The sequence below is a fragment of the Anas acuta genome, chromosome 11 (genome assembly GCF_963932015.1).
Source record: "Anas acuta chromosome 11, bAnaAcu1.1, whole genome shotgun sequence".
Classification (NCBI taxonomy): domain Eukaryota; kingdom Metazoa; phylum Chordata; class Aves; order Anseriformes; family Anatidae; genus Anas; species Anas acuta.
In genome coordinates this window covers 10,627,236-10,648,162 of record NC_088989.1, presented here as the reverse complement: position 1 = coordinate 10,648,162, position 20,927 = coordinate 10,627,236, and the positions used below count along the sequence as shown (strand labels likewise).

The following is a 20,927-nucleotide window of genomic DNA, read 5'->3' as shown; positions in this document are numbered from 1 at the left end:
TCCTGTATGGGAAAATGACTCTTGTACATAGTTTGTAGACTTGTGGTTGGACAACACACTATAAGGAAAGTAGATCCAAAGGTCACGGTTTCTACAAAAACTCACCTCCATCACCACAGGAGTTGCAAGCTGGCAACACAGGCAGGGCTTTTATGATGGCATCTTTTGCAGTCCTGCACAGGGTCCCCCACCTCCTTTCTGCAACAGCTCCCCAGCTGTGGAGACACGTGCCACATGCTCTCACTGCCAACATCTTGCACAATTATCTTGCAAGCCTTTAAGGCAGACTCTGCTGCCTATTCTGGGCTCCTGGAGAGGAAGGGAAAGTGAGTGCTCCCGTTTTAGCTTCAGATTATTTAAAACACATGACGACAGACGCTCTGAGTAGGAAGGGCCTTTGGCTGCTTCTGTGGCACAAGTGCATGCAGATGCACACACACGGCTCCAGAAGATGGGGAGCAGAGTCAGCACATTTTCTTGCACAGCTATGTGACCCTGCTGAAGCCCTGCTGAATGGTGACACATGAAGAGTCTCCTAGCTCGAGGTCCCATGTTCCTGCCAAAAATGCCACACAAGAAAACCATGGAAACAACCGCATATTAACACACGAGTAAGCAAGAAGGGAGGGAGCCTTCAGTACATCTTCAGTACAACTCCTTGTCACAATTACTGCCACATACCGGACACAATTTGCCCAGTATGACTGGAAACGAGCAAACAAATCCAGTCATACAGCAAAGAGCTATACCATATCCTATCAAGTAAGTGTCACACTTCAGTGTGCCACTGTATTAGAAAGGATTTCCCACAGCTTGGGGATACTGCCTAATCCTATAATCACCTCTCAACTCATTAGTCACCACTGAGAGTACAGTTATCAGTCTCAGCACAGAATGAGGTTGAAGTTCAGAGCAGGAATGGGAATTGCTGGAAACCAGCATTTCTGAAAACGGCTCAGAGCTACACTGAGATACGCCTACTGAAATAGGTGCCCACTGGCAACAAGCACAGATGAGAAGATGGATCTTCACAGGCCATGGTCTGATCTCTACCACATGCTCCTACTTTAAGAGCAGTTATAACTGTTCCTCATTGCCTGCACAGATAGCCAGGCAAATCCAAGTATTATTTCAAAGTTCTTAAATCTGAACCTTAGCACAAGCTGGATCAGTCTGTGCATACACAATTAGCCCTCACAAATGACTCAGGGAAGACCTGATGTGTAGCACATGCTGCCCACACCTAGCAGGTGATGACCACCATACTTGCAACTACGTTATTGCAGACTTCAGCCACTAGTAAATTAGAAGAAAAAAAGAATTAGAACGCATATAAAAAAAAGGAAAAGTTTTCCTGATATTTTTGAGGTATGATTCACTGCTGTTTAAGACTCCATATAATAAAATAGCTCTAAAATACAAAGGTCTCATGGTGCTACATGGAGAAATCTACATAATTCCCAATCTACAGAGCCCTACTAAAAGCCAGTCTTCTTCACAGCTTTATCCCAGATTCCCCAAGACTTCCTTCAGTCCTTTTTGCAGCTCCAGAAAACATTTTGGGACATAGACCCTGAGCATACACCCATGAAATCCATTTGTCACCTACATAAGACAAGCACATGCATATTTTTCAAAGCCTCTCACGCTGCAGGATGACACTGCCTCCATGCCTTTAAACATTTCCTTCAGGCAGGCATTGGAAGGCCCCTCAATTAACCATCTAAGGTGTCTCCAAGAGTCCATTATTTTGCTGATACTACACACATTTTACTGCCATTAAAGATCTGTGCCCATAAATACCCAAAACACTGACAGATGCTTGAACAAGATGCTGTAAGACATAACAGGGAGTGACCCTGTCAAATTAGAAACTGATCCCACCTCTTGCCAAAAGCAACCATCACAATCCTGGAGTAAAATGCTTCTGCTCTTCCTTTTCTTTTTTGAAACAGGTCTCCCAAGCAGATACAGAAAAATGAATGCATTTCAAATACAAATGCAGAGAACACACAGAGTTACAAATGAGATCACACACTTGCTTCTGTTCTCTCCAATTCTCTGCATGCCTGTGCTTAATTTTAGTACAGAAACCTCACAGTTTCTGTCGCACAGTTTATAGAAACTAGGGTAAGGACACTCCCATCTGTAGAATGGGCCCACAACGATGGCTTCTCACTGCAACATCAGCTGGGAAGCATCTCACTGTGCAAAAGGGAAGTCAGGAGAATAAGTTCACCATTGGAGTAGAACCTGCAGGGAAATGTCTGTTGGTTAAAGGGCAGCTATCACAGCAGATAGATCTGCAAGACCAGTTTAATTTGATTCTCTACCTTACCAGAAAAAAAGCAGCCATCTTAAGAATGCTGCAGTTCTATCTGCACCCACTTGGGGCACTTAAAAAAATAGTATTTGTATAAAATAGTACGTATTACAACAACACAGCAAAAGGATTAAGCCCCTAATCACACAAATTGGAACTAGGAAAGGACAAGCATTCAGACAGTAAAAACAAACCTAGAACATAGCTAATCTCAGCTGAATTATTGTAGCAGCCTCTTTAAGGAAGTGTTGTAGCCATTTGTCAGGCTAGAATCAACTCAGCATCTTGCCTCCCAGAGGCAGCTTTGTAAAGACTTCTTACAGTCTGGGAGGCACCTGCTCAGCAATTAACAGCATGGCATCCATTTAGCAACACCTCCTCCTTTCAACCTACCTTAAACTGGGCTAAATTTTTATTACCCCCATATTCTGTTCATTCTGAAGTGTCATTAGTATGCAAAACAGAATTCAGCAGGGGTCAAGGATCCATCTTCTTTCATATGAATCATTACAATAGGGACTCACTACATTAAAGAGAGTCTCAGTGAAGATATTTTGCCAAGATGTACCTTTCAAGAACATGAATAGGACAGTTGACTACAACGTTCTAGTCTAATAAAATCTTTTGAAATGCATCAGTCTCATCAAGTGCAGTGCCTGGCCCTACAATATGTCAAGATTCACTGGTAGGCAGGTTTGGGGAGTCAGTTGAATTGTTATTTTTTCCGACCGCTGCCTTCCCAGACAGTGCAACTTACACTGCAGGATTTTTTGCAGATTCATCACAACTTAGAAGTTTCATATCCCAGACTATTATCTATGCAACATTTTAGATGGTTTCACAATTTGAGCTGTACTGCCGGTCTAGAGACCTGGCATAACATGTCAACAGATGGTCTCTTTGGCATTTGGAGAGCCTTGCTTTTTCCCCATTGACCAGATTTAGGAATTTGGCCTGCACCAGATACCAGCTTATTTTACTAGCTTTCCCATTTTGATATATGAATCAAGAGTCTCAGTCCTGAGCCCATGCTGAGCATGGGCTATACAAATGCAGAACAAAAAGACATCTCATCTTTTACTCCACTTTGAAATCAGTTTTTAGACATCTGACAAGATTTTTCTCCCTTGCAATGAGCAAAGACATGGAGAGGTGTAAAGAGAGACAGCCTTTAGGAATTAAGACTCACTGTGAAACTCCCCAGAGAAAGGGCTGAATAGATCAATGGCAGGCCTACATCTGAAACATGTATTGGGACACTGCCAAAAAGGAATGTCTCAGTGTGTTTTCTGCTTTTATTCATGTACCAAAAAAAAGTTAAAAAAGTTAACCAGACATGAGTAAGAAAAACGAAATAATGTGTTTTTCTATGCATTGTTTTGTTGTTTTTGCAGCAGTTTCATTTTAAGCCTCCCCACTCAAAAAAAAAAAAAAAAAGTACTCTGCATTTCAACCTTCCCTTTTGGGTTATGATGTTACCAGTATTGCTTCTATATGCGCACACATTCCTGACAACTCAGTAGTTCCTTGCAATTCCCCCCCAAAAAATATTTCTGAGGACAAGAGAAAAAGATCATGCAGACAACAGGGAGACATATCCCGTATGAAACTGCAAGGCTGGAAAAATAGAACTCAAATACATGCCTATAGACAAGGCTACACACATGCCCTCACATGCCAGCTCTTACTGTCATGCACAACACACCGTTTTCACATCGGCTATTGCTAGGGACCTCAGATCTAAAAAAGCTGAAGAGGCCATTCGATGCCTAATCACCCATGATTAATTCAAACAGAGCCTTTCCATTCACAGGAACACTCCCTGCTTCTAAACGAGAACTGCAGTGTTCTCAATTGTGTCTCAACATGCTCTATGAAGTGTTATGAAAGAAGACAAGAGATTTATCCTAGAGGAAGACAACAGACTACTAGTGTTTTAATAAACTTGTACACTTAGTCCTTTATGAATGCAGCCTCCCATTATCTGTGCCAAACCAAAACTGCTCACCACATGCCTCTGGGATATTCCCTTTAGAGTTCTCAGCCCCCACATTAACATGCCAAACACGCTAAGGTTTAACTTCTTTGTCCCTCTCACAGACCCATCTGTGATTTACTTGGTGAGACCCTGGTTTCAACATGTGCAAGTCACACTGAGAAAAATACATTCTAGCAGGTCTGCAGCCACACCTGCTGTTCTTTGTATAAACCTTTTGTATAAACCAGGCACAGTGGTAAATCATGCACAGTGGAAGCCCATTCTCACCCATGCACTACAGCAGACAAGAGATGAGTATGTTCCCCTTTGTTAGACCGTAGCTTCAGTTTACATGTAGATAGAACCATTTCCCATAGCTAATCTTTCTTACTCAAGGAAGAACTTAGATGCAAGGTAAGGATTTCTCAAAAACAAATGTTATTCCAGACAGTTTACTTCTGCAGTGTTCAAAGTCATGCACTGTACACCTCATAGAGGGGAGTCAACAGACAGATGGAGGAGGCTGTGGGAGGGGAAAAGCACACACATTCACCAGACTTTGTTACAGATCTCAAACTGAGACACCAAGAATCATCATTTCAAACAAGAGGTCACACCCAGAATCCTTGGATGACACTCCAAGCCTTTCAATGACTTCACGTGTGGTCTCAGTCACTCCCTGCCTCAGTTTCCCCAGTTGCACAATCATAATGTAGTTCTTATTTGCTAGCAGTAAGGAAATATGAGTGACAAGGGGGTTTGTTACTTGCTGTCATGTTTCAACCTGACACAATGCCCATGATTTACTGCTTGGTTTCATGCAAGTATACTAACTTTTTTCCACAACACCAGAAGCTCCAGCCTCGGCCTGCGACACCCAGTTCCACCTGAAAATCCCCAGAAACACTGACCCCACCCTCCACGGAAACTTCATAACCAAGAACCACATCAGCACCATCCACCAAATCATTTCCGTGACCACAAACTCAAAACAAAGTGTGAGGAGAGGCATAAGCCCAATATGCAGTAACAAAAGCAGCTCCAGGTCTGAGCCCAGGCAGCAGGAGACACGCGCACACATTGCAGTTAGGCCTCTCCCGTGACCTCAGTTATATTAGCCAACCTTTTGATACTGCAGTTCTAGACAGCCAACAACACATACACATCCCCTTACCTAAAAAAGAGATGTTGCAATGACAAAGAGAGATGCTATCAGCTTCCAGGTAAGCAATGACAAATAAGAAACTAAGATGGATAATGCAAATGTAGGCAAAAGAAAGCAACCAAACATCAGAGAAATACATGCCAGGAGGTATATGCATATACAGTCCACCCAAGTCTCTAGATAATGAAGCACTTCCTCCCCACACACGCCATGATGAGTTTTTACAGCATTTACACTGTGCAAATACGCAATGACATGAGGCACGCAGAGCCTTACCTGCTACCCTGGAGGCTTCCCCAAGCAGTGCTGCAGGCTCTGCTAGGACAGGGCTCCCCTCAGGTGCCTTCAGAGGATGGAGAACACATGAGTGCTTCACTTCTTCCATCACCAGAGCTGCCAGTCTGCTCGCTCCTGCAACAAGAACAAAAAAAAACATTTAACACAACTACATGCACAAGCCCAAACACCTCCAGCCAGAAAGCAGGTCTATGAACTAAAAAAGCTTCCCTGGGTTACACAGGGCACTTTCAGCCCGTCAGAGATCCTGACCTGCATCAGCTGAGCTCTCTGGCCTCACTGCTTCCAGGTGGCCTTCAGTGAATTCCTCCTTCAGCTGTGCTAAGGAAAATATATTCCTCCCAGTGTTTCACCTACGAATTAACACCCCCTTGAAAGAAGCACAGTGATCCCTCATTTGTTGTGTTTGCAAGCAGACTCTAGGGCCTGTGGAGAAATGAGAGCTCTCCTAAGAAATGAGGTGGGGCAGGCAGAAATTTGGAAAACCCTTTACCCTCCTGGTAGACCACAACGTGCCTTGATAGCTGTTTTTAAATTAGCAGTGTGCTTCAGAAATCATAGGGCTTGTAGTTTTACAGCATATAAAAGCCCTAAACCGCTGTAAATGGCCACCAGCTGAGGCAGCGTGAAAGCCATGAGAGGTTATGAGCCTGGAGCTGAGCTGTGTCAGAGCTCTTAGCTCAGGTTCCTCAGGGGTAAAAACCCTGAAATTTGCAAGATTGATACAGGCTTTATAACACCACTGCACATCCTTGGGATACTGGACATTTTTTAGCTCCTGCAGGTGCACTGGCCATGCTGGCAAATCACCCCTCTACACCTGCATTGTATTCCTGGACTGTGAAGCCCCCCCGCAAAAAAAAAAATAAATTAAAAAAAAAAAAATCACCTTTTTAAAAAAAGGCAAGGAAGCTGGATAAACACACAATGTTAGCCTGTCTTCTGAGCCAAACCAAAGAAGTTGTATGTTTAGGTCTGTGAGTTTTCCTGATACACCACAATGGTCATCTTGTGTCTTGAAACGGACCACATAGCTGATAGAAGATTTCAGCCTACTTGATTTCCCAGTAAGAATCCTTGGTGTTCATCTGTTCTAAGGTCTCTCCTTCTTTATCAAAAAAAAAAAAAAAAAAAAAAAAACGGAAGCCATAAGACTAAGACTGTATTCATTCCTCTCACTCATCACTCTTAAGTACCAAACCTAGGATGTCACAGTATGATACAGCTTCCATCTCAGTTCCCAGCTTGTCCTTAAAGCTGATGAAGTCACTTGTCCTGTAACTTGATAGTAGAACTCACCAATACAATGCATGCAACTCACAACTGGCTGCCAGATGGCAGGAAAGCCATGCGATCTCTATTAACTTTACTAGATTTGAACCTGGGAGTTGCAGAGCCTCATATCTCACAGCCAGTCCTCGGCCAAATCCATTCCCTGCTGCTCTCCTTTCTTTGAAGATTCAGATTTCATTCAGACAATGAGACACTCACTGTTTTAGCCAAATACCACCTCCAGCCTGCACTAAAGTAAATCCAAATATCCACATGAACGATGAACACAAACTTAACTATGTGAAGCTTCAAAATACGGCATCTGAGCAGACAGTTGGAGATGATCTCTCTATGACAAGTCCAAGCCACCTACGCTGCAATGGTATTTATACACCAGCACTGTCATCCATGAAAAGCGCTTTGAAGGCAGCAATGATTTTAGTTTCACAGGTAAGTGTAACTGTTCATGCTGTAGATTAAAAGCCCTGTGGCACAGGTTTGTTAAGCAACCCAAATCTGTGGTAAAGCTTGGAACAAAAAACACTCTCTGCTTTATGGTGTTAAGCCGTAACTATAAAAACAATTTTCCTTTATATTAACACCTCCTCTGCCCAGTGTCATTGAGATTAATGAGATAAAAATTGCACCAACATAACTGGAATGGAAATTAGTCAGTAGTTCTTGATAGGATTGTTTTCATTGCAAGGTGATACTGCCTTGCTAGTGTCCAGCTGACACATGCGGAACTGGCAATAGCCTTGTGGTCTTGCATCAAGCATGAAATGATTGCACTCCCAATTTTCCAGATGAGCATTAAATGACATGCATTGATTTTCTCCTTAGCCCAGAGGTGTCCTTCATGACCTGGGACCTCAGGCAGTTGGCCTGAGCGCTCATGCTAGAACTGGAGATTTTGACAGAAAAGCCCTGTTAGATGTTACACCATAACTTTGTTTGAAGGGTGTGGAGAAAATGCTGTCCAACCTGTTAACTGAGTAAAAGGCCCTTTGAACTGTAGTTACCTGTTAGCACAGAGTTCGGTTGGGCAATCTTAATTGTTTGCATTTGATTAGACATATAAAGAAAATGTGAAGCTGCGTCACTTTGAACTAAGATATTTTCAAAAAGACGTGAATAAACATCTCAGGAACATGCTGTAGGAACACCTAGAGGTCTCTACCAGGAGAACAGAAGAGAGATAACAAAGGACAACCCTTCACACTCAGTCATCTGGTTGTTCATCCATTCATATTGTCACCATCCTCCTCTACACTGCAAGTGATTTTTTGATAGAGAACAAAGGAGGAAAGTCTTGAATGGACAAAATACAAAATCAGTATCCTTGCACAGTTCCTGGTCCTCATAGTTGGGTTAGATTCTCCCACAACAACTACATTTCGGGAGACTGAGTGTTCACATTGCACTTGGACCAGATCTGGACTCACATGCATGCGTGCAAAGAGACACAACAATGCAGTTCTTGAGGGGTTTTATGGGACTGGTGTTAATATTAAAAAAAAAAAAAAAGAGCACGGAGTATTCTGGTTACACAGCATGCAAGAATCCCACACTCTCTGTGGCCAGGCTCTCAAAGGGTATTTACTATGTGTTGGGGGGGGGGGGGTGTTGGTAATGGGGAAACTATCACAGCTACAGGGAGGCAGCTAGCTTGGTTCAAAGATCAAACACTGCGTATGTATTTTGGAGGAAAAATGCAGTGATGGCTAAGGGAGGGAAGACAGGAAGGGAAGAAGATATTTAATGCCAAGGGGCCCAATGCATATCCCAATTTTTAGCATCAGATCTTTTGGGTCTACCTACATTTATATGGAACAATTCCTGGGTGGTGAGAGAGAAAATAAATGTAGTTCTGTAGGCTATATGCCAGAGTATTCATAGAGCTGTAGATAATTTATAGCTTACCAAAGACACTGAGATCAGTGCTTGGACCACAGTGGCTATTTTTCAATGACAAGGCACAGGTCTATAAAACACAGAGGAATGAAGGTCTATCCATCCATTGGAGTCACTCATGGGACATCAGGTTTATGATGCCAGGGAAAAAGCTTCCCGTTTGCTGCCTCCTGGCTCTGCCCCATGAGCTGCAGTGGGTCGTGTGCACTGCTAGTGTTTCAGCTTCTTTGTTTGCTTACAAAGCAGATGTTTGACAGGCACAGAGATAATTCCTTCAAGATCTCTAACAGCTGTGGCCAGCATTCAGATAAGAGGCCCTATATTTCTACAGCCACCCAGCCAAGGCCTTATGCAACGTGGTTAAATTGCCCTTTGAGACACTGCCTTGCCAGCTCGAGTAAGTGGCAGACACCTCTCTACGGGAGAAGAAAATCAGTCTTTTGTTAGACGTCAATTTGCTTTTCCTTTGGGCTCAAATTTTGAAACGCTTTATTTTTCTTTTTGTATTGTTTTTGGGAGGTTTTCATAATGTGGAGTCTTCATGCATCCAAACGTGGGCTACTTCTGCCCCTGCCAGCCTTCAGTGCTTGGTGTGGAAGCAGGTTAGCTCTGCCTCTGTAGGAACACAGTTTTCTTGAGGTCCTTGCTGTTGAGTAGCCATTTTCACAACCCTAAGTCCTCCTCCTGTCTGCCTGACAGTTTTTGCTCTGTGCAGGGCACAGTCTGTGTTTGACATGTGGAGTTTAAAGGATTCTCCTTCTGGAAATAAAGTATGTTTCTGTGACCATATGATTAAGGAAAAGAAAAAACAGGCTGAATTCAGCATAAGCCTTTGGGTATCCTTTAGGAAGAAGATGACAATCCCAAGACATTTTTGGACACAAAACAGGAAACGTGGAAAGGTAAAATACAGAGGTACTCATGCTGCATGGATACAGCTCAACATGGGCCTGGTATTGTACCCAACTTGAAAAAGAAAACCCAGTATCAAGGATCAGTCCATACCTATGGTGTCAGCACAGCATCTTGGTTCACTGAAATCCAGGCTTAGTACATCCAGCTCAGAATTTGAACACACACCCTGTGTACCACCAAGCAATAGAAAGTCAACCTGGCACATTTCACACGTGGTTTTGGTTTTCAGATCCTAAAAGTACTAGATCATGTGCAGAGGGCATGGAACAGTTGACAGTTGACCTTTAAATTAGGAAGACTTTGGAAAAAAATGCAGGTGGAATAAAGCCTTCCATGTTCTCAGTGAGGAACTGACAATAAACCTGAGCTTCATCAGTCTAGACATGAATTTCCTCAGGGTTGATTACTATGGGAGTGCTCATCACAAAGGCAGATCTAGGAAACAGAACAAACACGGGGTGAAGTTCAAAACAACAGCACATGATCACACTGCAAAACAGGAGTCATAAAAAGCCGGAAGAACTACTAACACTTCACCCTCTGATTGCACCTCCCTTCTGAGAACTTCAAGGTGGTTCACTAGAAACACGTCAGATGCTGATGCCTTCACTCATACACCTTGCTATATGTGACCCTGTACAATTTTATGATTTAATGCAATAGAGTAAGTACAAAGGGATCAGACTTTTGCCCTGGCCAATGCAGTGTCAGTCATTTTAAGAATGATTTTTATTGATGAAAATGTTGAGTCAGAAATTACCACCACTTTCTCTTGTCATTAGTTTTCATATCCAGAGTCCAATGTAACATCAATTACAAATATAGAAATCCAGTGATCAAGATAGTTGTTAAGGAGAAATGGAAAACTGAAGTGTTAAGCACCACCTCAAGTGGTTGTTACAAGACATATACAACATTATTTACTGCATTAAAAGATACGAAGAGCTTTGACCTACTCTTACACCTGCTCATTCCGATTCAGTTGCAGAATTGTCTTAATTCTTTCTTGCATGAATGTGGAAGGTCACTGAAATCAGGCCCATGGAGGTATCAGTAAACTGCAATATTTTGCTCTTCACACAGAATCACAGAAGAAAGGTAACCTACAATGGCAATTCCACAGTGGGAAAAACATGATGGTCATGATGTGGCATATTCCTATCATTTTTATGGTGATCCTAGTAGAAACACTGACAAGGCTTCTCCTGGCCATGGCTGTCATTGACAAGGATTTCCTCTTGCAACATACTGCAGTTCAGTTAAGTGATAATTCTGCTAAGGAACAGTGTCTATATAGCAGTAATATGTGTGAGTTGATCCTGCAGAAGCTTAGCATTTAAAAAAGTAAAAATGTCTCAGATGCTTTTGTGGTGATTTCACAATAGTGAGAAATGAAATTAGATTGGATGAGATTGGATTTGATTAGATTATTTTTTGTTTTGGACCATATTCCAGGGGATTTCTGAGCACTTGAAATCCTACCATGAAGCCATTCTGCCAAATGCGAAAGCTGGAGTAGAATTTCCCAGAGCTTTTCTGCTGTTTTCCTCAGCTCCCAGGTGCACATTGTGCTGATTCTTCCCCTTTCTCTCCTTCCTCTGAATTTCTTTAAAGGAATGTTTTGGGAAAGTCCTGCTAAACTCTGATCAGACTCATTGAGGTATGAACTGCCTGTACGTTACCTTCACAAAGACTTTGACCTAAGACTAGGGTTTCTCTGCTCTGCTATAATCCAACCAATATCACTGAAAACTCATTAAACTCTTCCTGTCTTTACATCATGGTCAACTGTTAAAGTGTCCCCATTAATAACAGAGATGCCTCATTAGTTTGCCGTGGGAATCAGATCCAATTAAACACAGTACTTTCACATTGCAGTCACCAGCCCACAGCTAGTGGGCTAGCAGAAGAGGTAAGCACATCAGAGAGCAGCTGAAATGCTGAGCAAGGGGAACTGGATCCTCTCATCCAGCAGAGCAGGTAAAGCCATGGTTGTCAAAGATGAGGAGGAATGCTTTGAAGCAGCAGTGTAGATCTGGGAGCTGTTTCACAGGAAATATCTTCTCTTCAGTGTTGCACATTAATCAAGTATTTCCATTCCTAGTGGATCTTACTTCTTGGTTTTTAGCTTACAGATGTTCTTCAAAATGGTTCAGTTCTTCCCTTTCCCTGTACAACTGCTCAATGTGGTCACAATTTTGAGACAAACTACATTAGTCAAGGGCAGAACTTGAACTTCAGTGCCAGAATTTTGCATTTGCAACATTTCTGCAAGCACATTTCTTTGTTTCAACCCTCAGGTCAGACATCTAGCTGATATATATAGAAATTACTTTCCATGGACCCAACTAAAATGAAGCTGAGTGTCCAGTGAGAGAATTATTGTTTGCAACTGATTGCACTCAGAGTTGCAACACACGGGAGAGTGGTTGTTTTTTTTTTTTTGCTTTTTTTGCTCTTTTTTCCCCTTGTCATCTTTGGAAATTTCACAACCTTCAGTTAGCCAGACTGAGTCTGAGATGAGGATCTTGCAACACTTTTATCAATGCCACTGAAAAACAAATCCATATAGCGTCATAACTTTCATTGATCCACCAGGTCGGATCCAAGCTGATAGCAGCTCTGATGAGATCTCAGGAAAATGAGAGCCAGGCTTGTTGATTCAAAACTGGCTGGAATTGCAGCCTGGCAGCTGCTGGTTAGCAAACAGACTGCGTCCAGACTTCACTCAGTGCAAACTCTGACATAGCAGTCAGTCAGGTATCTATCTTCTGGGATAGGGCTTCTCTGGTCCAGGACTTTCTCTTCACAGTCTCACCTCTGTGAGTAGCCAAGAACCCAGCGGTGAGACAACTGATTGATAAAAGGGACTTGAACTCAGGGAACAACTACCTGCTGTTGTTGCATGGGCAAGGGAACACGTTCAAAAGTGCTACATAAAACAGTATACTACTACATACATTTAAAATAAACACAAATATATCTCATGCTGAGCTTCATGGACCCATGAAACTGGTTGCTGCAGGACATTATGGAGGCCAAAGGCATGAGTGTGTTCAAACAGAAGATCAGCCCGTGGGTGATCTCTAGCATTAACCTGAAGACCCACAAGGAACTTGTGGCTTAGAAAGTCCCTAATTTGCTGCTGGCTGTAGCTGAAAATACAGGCTTTAGCCATACCCATTTCTTCTCTGCCTGCAAATAACCACCACTGGCCACTATCAGCAAGAGAAGCTAAGGCCCTGATCTCAGGCCGTATGGTGAATTTTGTGTTGCAGCCTAGACTTCAGCCAGTGAATCAGGATTTACTGAAATTAATTCCACATCAGGTGCTGTAGGTATTTACCAAGCTACAGCTATGATTTTTCTTTTCATAACATAGCAGCACATTCCAGATTTTACAGGCACCTGTGTGAATAACACCTAGTTAGCATGCCTCATGAATAAAGACTGCAGACGGTACGGATTTTTCTTATTGCTTCTCCAAGTCTTGGATTTGCTCCATAATCTAACACCGATTTGTGTTGGAATGGTCACTGGAGCGTAGAGTACCTACCACTCACTTCACAGCAAAGGAGCAGCGGTGTGTTAACTGCAGATTTGTTGGTACTTCTCTCTCCTGCAACTTCACCACTGACCCTTGCAATACTGACACAGCACGACGGGACTTTGTGCGGGCTGCCTGTGTGGATGTGTGAGTTGGTTACACAAGTGAAGGATGTCTGGGGAATGTTTTAAACCCTTGACCTGCTGCAGCTCTCCAGACATGGATTTTTCCAGCAGATTTGTGCAGTAATAGAAAATTGTCACAAGCTTGGTCCTGCCTGCCTGGGGCTGAGAGTTTGAGCCTGGATCTAACACAGGACTTAAGCACATGAGAATCTTTGCAAGATTCTTGCTAAAACTTAAGCATGATTGTACAAGCTCTTGTTGGAGCTAGACCAGAAAAAAAAAAATCAACACCAAAAAGCACCAAGACACACAGCTACAGCACAGAAATCTATACAATTGGAATTTTTGCTGTTAATCACAATGTTATCAGAACAAACTGAGTTATCTTTCATCACCCAAGTGTTCATTTATCAACCCCAAAATACAGTTGAGGATAGTCTGCCGTAGCATCTGTTGAGGAAAGACCAGTCAGATTACATTACAAAGGGATTTCTAGGCCATATCGGACTTGGAGAAAATGATGGACGAAGGAAAACATGCTCTTAGCCCAGCTGGGCACTTAAAAACAGCATGGCCAAAAGTAGAACCACACATCCTGAGGAGGAATGGCACAGACCCTTTAGGAAATGTTGTAGGTAGACAAGTAACGTGCAAAACAGAAATGAAAAACCTAAGGAAGCTCAGCTAATTTCTCCTGCTGCTGCCATCAGGATCAGAGGGCTGGAAACTGCAGCTGCAGCCTGTAGGAGGGATTTGACAGTAGCTCCCAAGAACAGCTAGCATCCCTACCATGTCCCTCCCTCATGGCAGCAATAGCCAAAACGGCCCCGTGGGGCAGGGCCAGCCACCTGACTTCTACCAACATCCTACCTGTGAGTACTGTCCTCCTGTCTTCCATTGGCTAGGTAATTAGGGATTTCCATTGCATTTTCTACCACTTGCTTCCACCATATCCATCATCATCTTACCTGATCAAGGCATGTCAGGGTTAGGTTTCAGCAGCGTGTGTCTATCACACACCTTCCTATCCGTGACCAGCAACACTGTGAGTGTTGCTACCCATCCAGGTAACCCCAATCAAGGTTCACCACTTCTGCACTTGCAAAATGAGAAGAGCTTTAACAATGTTCTCATTTATGCTCTTGGTATATGGGACCTGGGGCTGCTGGTTTTGTTTTTTCTATTAGTACATTAACGTGGAGTCCCCTATAAGCAATGTCATCTGGATGTCTCGTGTTTTATTTAGTGATAGCACACCCAGAGCCGTGACCACTTGTGGCAGCACATGCAAAAAATAACCCTACAGAAGATAAGAAAGCCACTGGAACAACTGACAGCCCAGGAGGCAGCAATCCTGCTTCTGTGTGACGTGTTCCGTACGAATAAACCATTAAAGAAGGGAAAAACAAAACATAAGGACTAAGAAACTCATTAAGCATTAAATTTTCCTTTAAGAGCTGACCCTGGGCTTAACACGGAGACAAAGGATCAGGGACTTCACACCAGTTTTCTCTCCTCCATCCTGTCTTTTGATGGGCGCAAGTGAGAACGTGAGCACTGACCTTTCCTAGAACCTCTTCCGATTTTCCTGGAAATGAGTCTTCAGTCACATGATTGTGTTTTGCTTCTCTTTAGGAATTCCAGATCCTGAATGAGGCAGAGCGTAAACAAGGAAACCTGATACCTCAAGGACACAAGGAGGGAGAGAACAAGATGTCCATAGGCACACTGGAGTGTGTTCAAGCATTGCAGTGTGTTCTGTGGTTTGTTTATGAATGTGTGTGGCTCTGGGTTTACACACACACATATATATACGCTCTTACAGAGTACATACTGTGATCTTTATTTTTTTTAATCCTGCATCACTAAATGCTGCCTAGAGAGAGTCCTGACCACAGCCCTGTCTTTGTGTCTGCAGCTCTGTGGTTTCAAACGCAGGTATTTTCTAGCAGGAGGCAGGGATTGCTGGGCCTTGTTTGTGGGTGCAAGCAGGTACACAAGCTGCCATGCAATACCAGCCTCTCTTGGCTGACTGGGTATTAAAACCCTGTTTGGCTTTTAAGGAACACAGCTGGCTTTGAGGCTGGTGTGGAAATAAGGCTTAGGGGGGATGCTGGAGAGCAAAGGGAGGATTTGGTGGGCAAATGAGCAGCATGGTTAAAAAACAGATGTGACAGATTCTTCAAAAAGCACAAGGAGAAAAAAAGAAACAGAGAATCAGGTGTAGCAGGAGGATTGGTAGGCCATGCTGCTGAGACCCTTGTCCAAAGGGAGGAAAATAACCACAGGGGAAACTGAACCTTTACACCAGAGCATGCTCTTTCTCCTCTGAATCAGGAGACAGTTCGCAGTCCCTTGCTAAACACTCACATTAACTCCAAAGAGCTCCATAATCCTAAGGCATTTTTAGCATTAATGTTAAATATTTACCTCTTATCAGAAAAGTAGCCTAAAACCTAATACAGCTGGAAGCCGTCTGTAAGTGGGGTCAAAACCAGCTTCTTCTCCCTTCACTTATTGCAGAAAACTTTTAGACAGTTGGAGACAAACCTCTCTATTGAATCCTTCTCAAGTGAGGAAACTTGTTGCCGTATGCAAACTGTTGATGAGAAGCCCTGTTTGCTTAAATCTTTTTCAGAGGCACAACCCTCAATGGTACTGTGAGAGGTACGTGCACAATCACGGCAACCAGGCCATGAATTACAGCCTTATAAAACCTCACTGAAGTCACTGGAAGGATTCCCATTGATCCATTAGGTTTTGGATAAGTCTTGAAATGCTGCAACTGAACTGAACAGAGCATAGAGACCTCTTCTCTCTCTTAAAGGATTTTTCCTGATACAGGAATTTTCCTTTGTGTATCCAATGCCATAGGAATCAGTGATCAAAATCTCTGTCAGGAAGAAAAGGTGGTTTGTTTTGTGTGTGAGCACTGCTGCTAGGGCTTGGTTTGGGCTGCCAGGTGCTGTCTCACTGTCTTCTGACTGACTTTGACTGTAAAACTTTGTGGTGTCCCCAAAGTCTTGCAATACCAACACAGCTGTGACTTTAACACTACAGCACCCGCTATGTCATTGCTCTGTTTCAGCGCTACTTTCTGTAAAGTAGAACTAATTATTATTATATGTCACTAATACTATCGGTACCCAGACTAAAAGGTCTAATAAAGGACTGGAAAATTCTTGAGGAAATATGCATAGAATTGCAACACGACACTAATGTTCATCGTATAACTGAAAATTTAGCTCCCCTACCAAATCAATGGGGCTATGACATTCCTGCTATCCCCTCCTGCCCAAGCACAAACAACAAATCACAAGTTTTCCATCCCAGAAAGATCTGCCTGCGTGCAGCTCCTACCCTTCAATAAATGTCAGTGTGCTTCCTTGGCCATGAACACCCAGGAAGATGCTTTCAGTCCTCTGCAGTGTCAAGGTGAGCAGCTGGGCTGTGACTGGGGAGGAACGGACAGGCCAGAAATCAGCCCAAACTCATCTCAGGCCAACTTGTTCATGCAGCCATAGCCTGGAGCTGCTACAAGATACTTCTGAGCCCACGTTTTCATCTCTGGATCCTCCGGAGATAGTTCTAATGTTCTGAAACATCTCAGAGGAAGATTAGAAAAACAGCCAACAGTAGTATCGTGTGCCAATCAGCAAAATGTTTTCCTGACAGTCCACCAGTGTGTGGATGTGTGTGGATGCCTGATGGCTTATATCCCTTCTGATATTTCCTCTCCTATCATGTAACTGTGAATCCTCTCATTAGTCATACTGTGCCATTTCCAGCACATCGTTTAATCCTTCTTCATCAAAACACAATTTAAACAAAGATTAACCTATTTGAAAATGTGGGTGCTGTTGTCACTTCCTTCTGAGCCATATTTATTCACTGTTCTCTTCTTTTTTCGGGTAGTCATGCCAGGTAGCTTTGGATGAGTAACATATTGTTCGCGTGTTGCTGTCATGTAGCCAACAAAGCCCCAGAGAAGCCAGCAGAAGTAAAAATAAAGCCCATTGTGTGATACTGAAATAAGCTTTTCTACAGGAGAATGTGTGCCCTACCCTGTCAGACAGCTCTTTTCCATATCATTCTCTCAGTCCCTCTTTGGAAAACATCCTGCTTGCTTACACAAAAAAAGCACAAATCCCCTAGATCTCACACAAAGGAAGCATAACATTTCCCTCAGAGTCACTTTATGAACCAACAACAAAAAAATTGCTGCAGATACAAGGTGTTAGAGAGGGGATAGAATATTTCTGCTGCAGCTACAGCCACCGTACAGAGGAAAATTGCTCCTATTCACATCAGTGCGAGTGCATGCCCATTTCTTGGCTAAACAGTCGTGCATACACCAGGAATATCTGCAAGCATAAGTTATTTTATGTTAATGTTGCAAACATATTTGCAAGTATAACTACGCAGCTTCAGAAATCTGACCTGCAGTTTTTCTGTGTAGAAATGGCCAGCAGAATGGACTGTACGTGCAGCACAGATATCATTTGGCTCATTGCTCAATGCCCACAGGGCCAGGGTTAATAAAGCAAAAGGGAACAGAGCACCAAAGCACTGTGATAACTGTGTGCACCAGAGACTATTTTACTGGCTTCTGTGGAAGAGCTTTCTATCATCTAATTGCTCAATATTCAAAACAATACTTGATACTGCTTGTTCAGAGATCTACGGTTCCAACCAGAAAAATATATAGACTGACAGAAAGGGCAGTGTTGGGAAAGTCACAGCAGGAATTGCAATGAAAGAAACATCTAGCCAAGAAAAAAATCTGTGATCAAACGCTATGAGGTAAAGGTTGGTCTAAGATCTTTAATAAAACTCAGGCTTTGCATAGGAAGGGTGTAATTCTGGAAGGATTAAGAGGTCTCCACTCTAATTTGAAGTGGGCCACATGTTATTCCCATCAGGCAGGTAGGAATGAAGGTTAATGGTCTGCCCAAGGCCATATGGCAGAGGAGTAACCAAATGTGGAGCCTAGACTTTTCTCCTTATGATGCTCTTTCCTGCCAGGTCTGATTCCACATGGTGCTCAGCACCTCCTGTTTATTCACTCCTGCACGTCCTCAGGTTCTTTGAGAGAGCTCCTGCACCTGGTCTGGGATGGCCAGAAGTCATTACCAAACAGACAAGGACACTTTCTCCTAGCTTAGGACAGTAGTTCAGATATCATTTGTAAGGATACCTGTAGGGGAAGAACTTGTGACAAGGGAACAATCTTAAACAGGAGTACAAGAAGGAAAACAAGACTGAATTCCTACCACATTTTGCACATGGGAAAAGTAGAGGGAGCAGGCTAAGAGAAGCATGGACCTGCAGGTGGAAAAGGAAGCAGGACTGGAAGGAACAGGGCTGGCAATGAAATGTCAGACAGCTCTAAAGGGGAGCCCTGTAAGATCCCCATCCCCCTGTCCCCTTGGGGAGGGATTTGGGGATCTACACCAAAGGGTCAGGAGGAGGAAAGGGAGACACTTGCAAGCCAGATGCAGGCAGGATGTTCCCCAGGGCCAGGTCCAGCCATGGGAAGGAAGGAACCTGGCTGATTTGTGTCCCAGCTGTAATTTTACCAACCAGATGGCAGAAGGCTTAACGCCTAGCCCAAGGGTAGGAGCCCGTATGTTTTCCTCCAACAGCTATGTCACCATTTCTCAACCCAACCTGAGGACCTCCACTTCAGCATGATTTTCTGTCATGGAGAAACCAAGCCAGACATTGCCATGTCAGAGAGCTTTGGGTGGGCATCACCATCCCTGTCCATGGAAGAACAGTTTGAGTCAGCCTTTTGCAAAGTGGTGTTTAAAAGCAACAGGACAGGCCTACTTTCTGAAGTCTCCCACCCTCCTTTATCTCTAATAAAGGGTTGAAGAAGGTCTCAGCTGGCCATCCAGGCTGGGCAGACTTCCCTGAGGTGGAAGGGCAGCACCCGACACAGCTTGCTTTGCACATGTTTTAATCAGCAGAGCAGTGCTTCGTCAGTACTCTCACATGTGCCAGGAACAATCCTCCTACAGAGCTGATAGTGATATTAAACAGATTGAGAAGGCAACAAGGCCCAACCTCATCTGGGTCAGAGCTCCTATTTTCAGGGTTAGACCCAGAACCTGACGGCTGGACTGTCTCAGAAGATGACTTTCCTCTCAATTCAGCTGGACACAGTGAACAGGCTCTGTCCTGGGGCAGAGGAGGGGAAAGAGTGATGGGAACCACCTGCAGAAACCATGGCTTTTTATGATAAGCCATCGAAGGCTGGGTTTTCACACAATTCCTTGAATGCACAAGGAATTGCACATCTTTTCTCTGATAACTTCATATTTGTCCTTCTAGGCAGTACTAGGTCTTTGCTCCAGCGCAGCGCTGTGACTGATGATACTAAGAATGCTTCACTTGGGCAGCTAGGAGCTCATACTTCTCTTTAAATTCTGTATGGTTTATAAATATATGTGTGTGTGTGTGTGTGTTTGTGTGTGATATATGTGTGTATATCTACACATGCATACGTATACATCTGTACATATGTAGACATACACATTTATTTGCAGATGAAGCTGTGGCCCACCTGTTGATAGCCTGTACATCCCCCTTAAGGTACAGGGAGAGGAAAAATAATAACTAAAGACATTGAATAAAGAAACACCAATTGTAGAGGCTTAACCCTACTCATATCATCACTGACAACTGAAGTCCCGTTGCCTTCAGTGGGGTGGTAAGCCTGGCAGTCCTCTGGTACTTGGTGATCTGTGCATAAAACACTCAGACAAATAGCTCCATGTTTGAGTTTAAATTTTAAACTCTTTTGGACAAGAGACTCTCTCTGCAGTGTGTCTGTAGTAATATGAAACCTGTATTGAGGTCTCTCATAAATCCACTACCCTGATAGTAATTACAGGGATGATCAGTAGCAAACTCCCCTGGCAAGATACAGCTGCCAACTCCCCCAAATAGTGGCAGGGAACTGCCCAGGGATGCTCCTAGTCATATTTTCCTGTCATTTACGCCATTGGAAGCAGGCAGAAAGTCCAACGGAGCCAATGAACCACCGTTGAGCTGGGCGTTCCCTGGGACCCATACCCACCCCCAAATTAGACAGCGATGTGCCAGAGCACGAACAGAGCCTGCCATGGGAAAAGTCTTACTCTCAACCACTTCCCAAACTGCTGCGCCGAGTGCAAGATCTCTCACCTGGGGGTCCGATCCTGCCCAACACGAGTAGTTTAGGCACGGACTGCTAAAGATCCCCTCGCTTCTCATGGGCCCGTGATCAAGTTGTAATTGCTCAGCTATTGCATCTGTTTGCATAATTAAAACCAGCTGTCGGTGCACTAGCTTCCATCCAAGAAATAGCTGTGCAAATACATTTTTTACTGTTAATGTAAAGAACA

At 43.5% G+C, this 20,927-nt stretch overlaps 2 long non-coding RNA genes across 2 annotated transcripts in view; both read right to left on the bottom strand.

The window, feature by feature from the left end:
- Window positions 1-708: 708 nt before the first annotated feature.
- Window positions 709-20,927, bottom strand: part of LOC137862589 (uncharacterized) — a 31,912-nt gene continuing 11,693 nt past the window's right edge. The window contains exons 2-4 of the long non-coding RNA XR_011100415.1: window positions 6,016-6,084; window positions 5,743-5,877; window positions 709-2,253 (exon numbers count right to left, since the gene is read on the bottom strand). This is a non-coding gene — a long non-coding RNA (uncharacterized lncRNA). The remainder of the gene's footprint in view (window positions 2,254-5,742; window positions 5,878-6,015; window positions 6,085-20,927) is intronic.
- On the bottom strand, window positions 11,247-15,381 carry LOC137862592 (uncharacterized). The gene is made up of 2 exons (XR_011100419.1): window positions 15,099-15,381; window positions 11,247-12,684 (listed from the first exon to the last, which is right to left on the bottom strand). It is a non-coding gene; the product is annotated as an uncharacterized lncRNA (long non-coding RNA).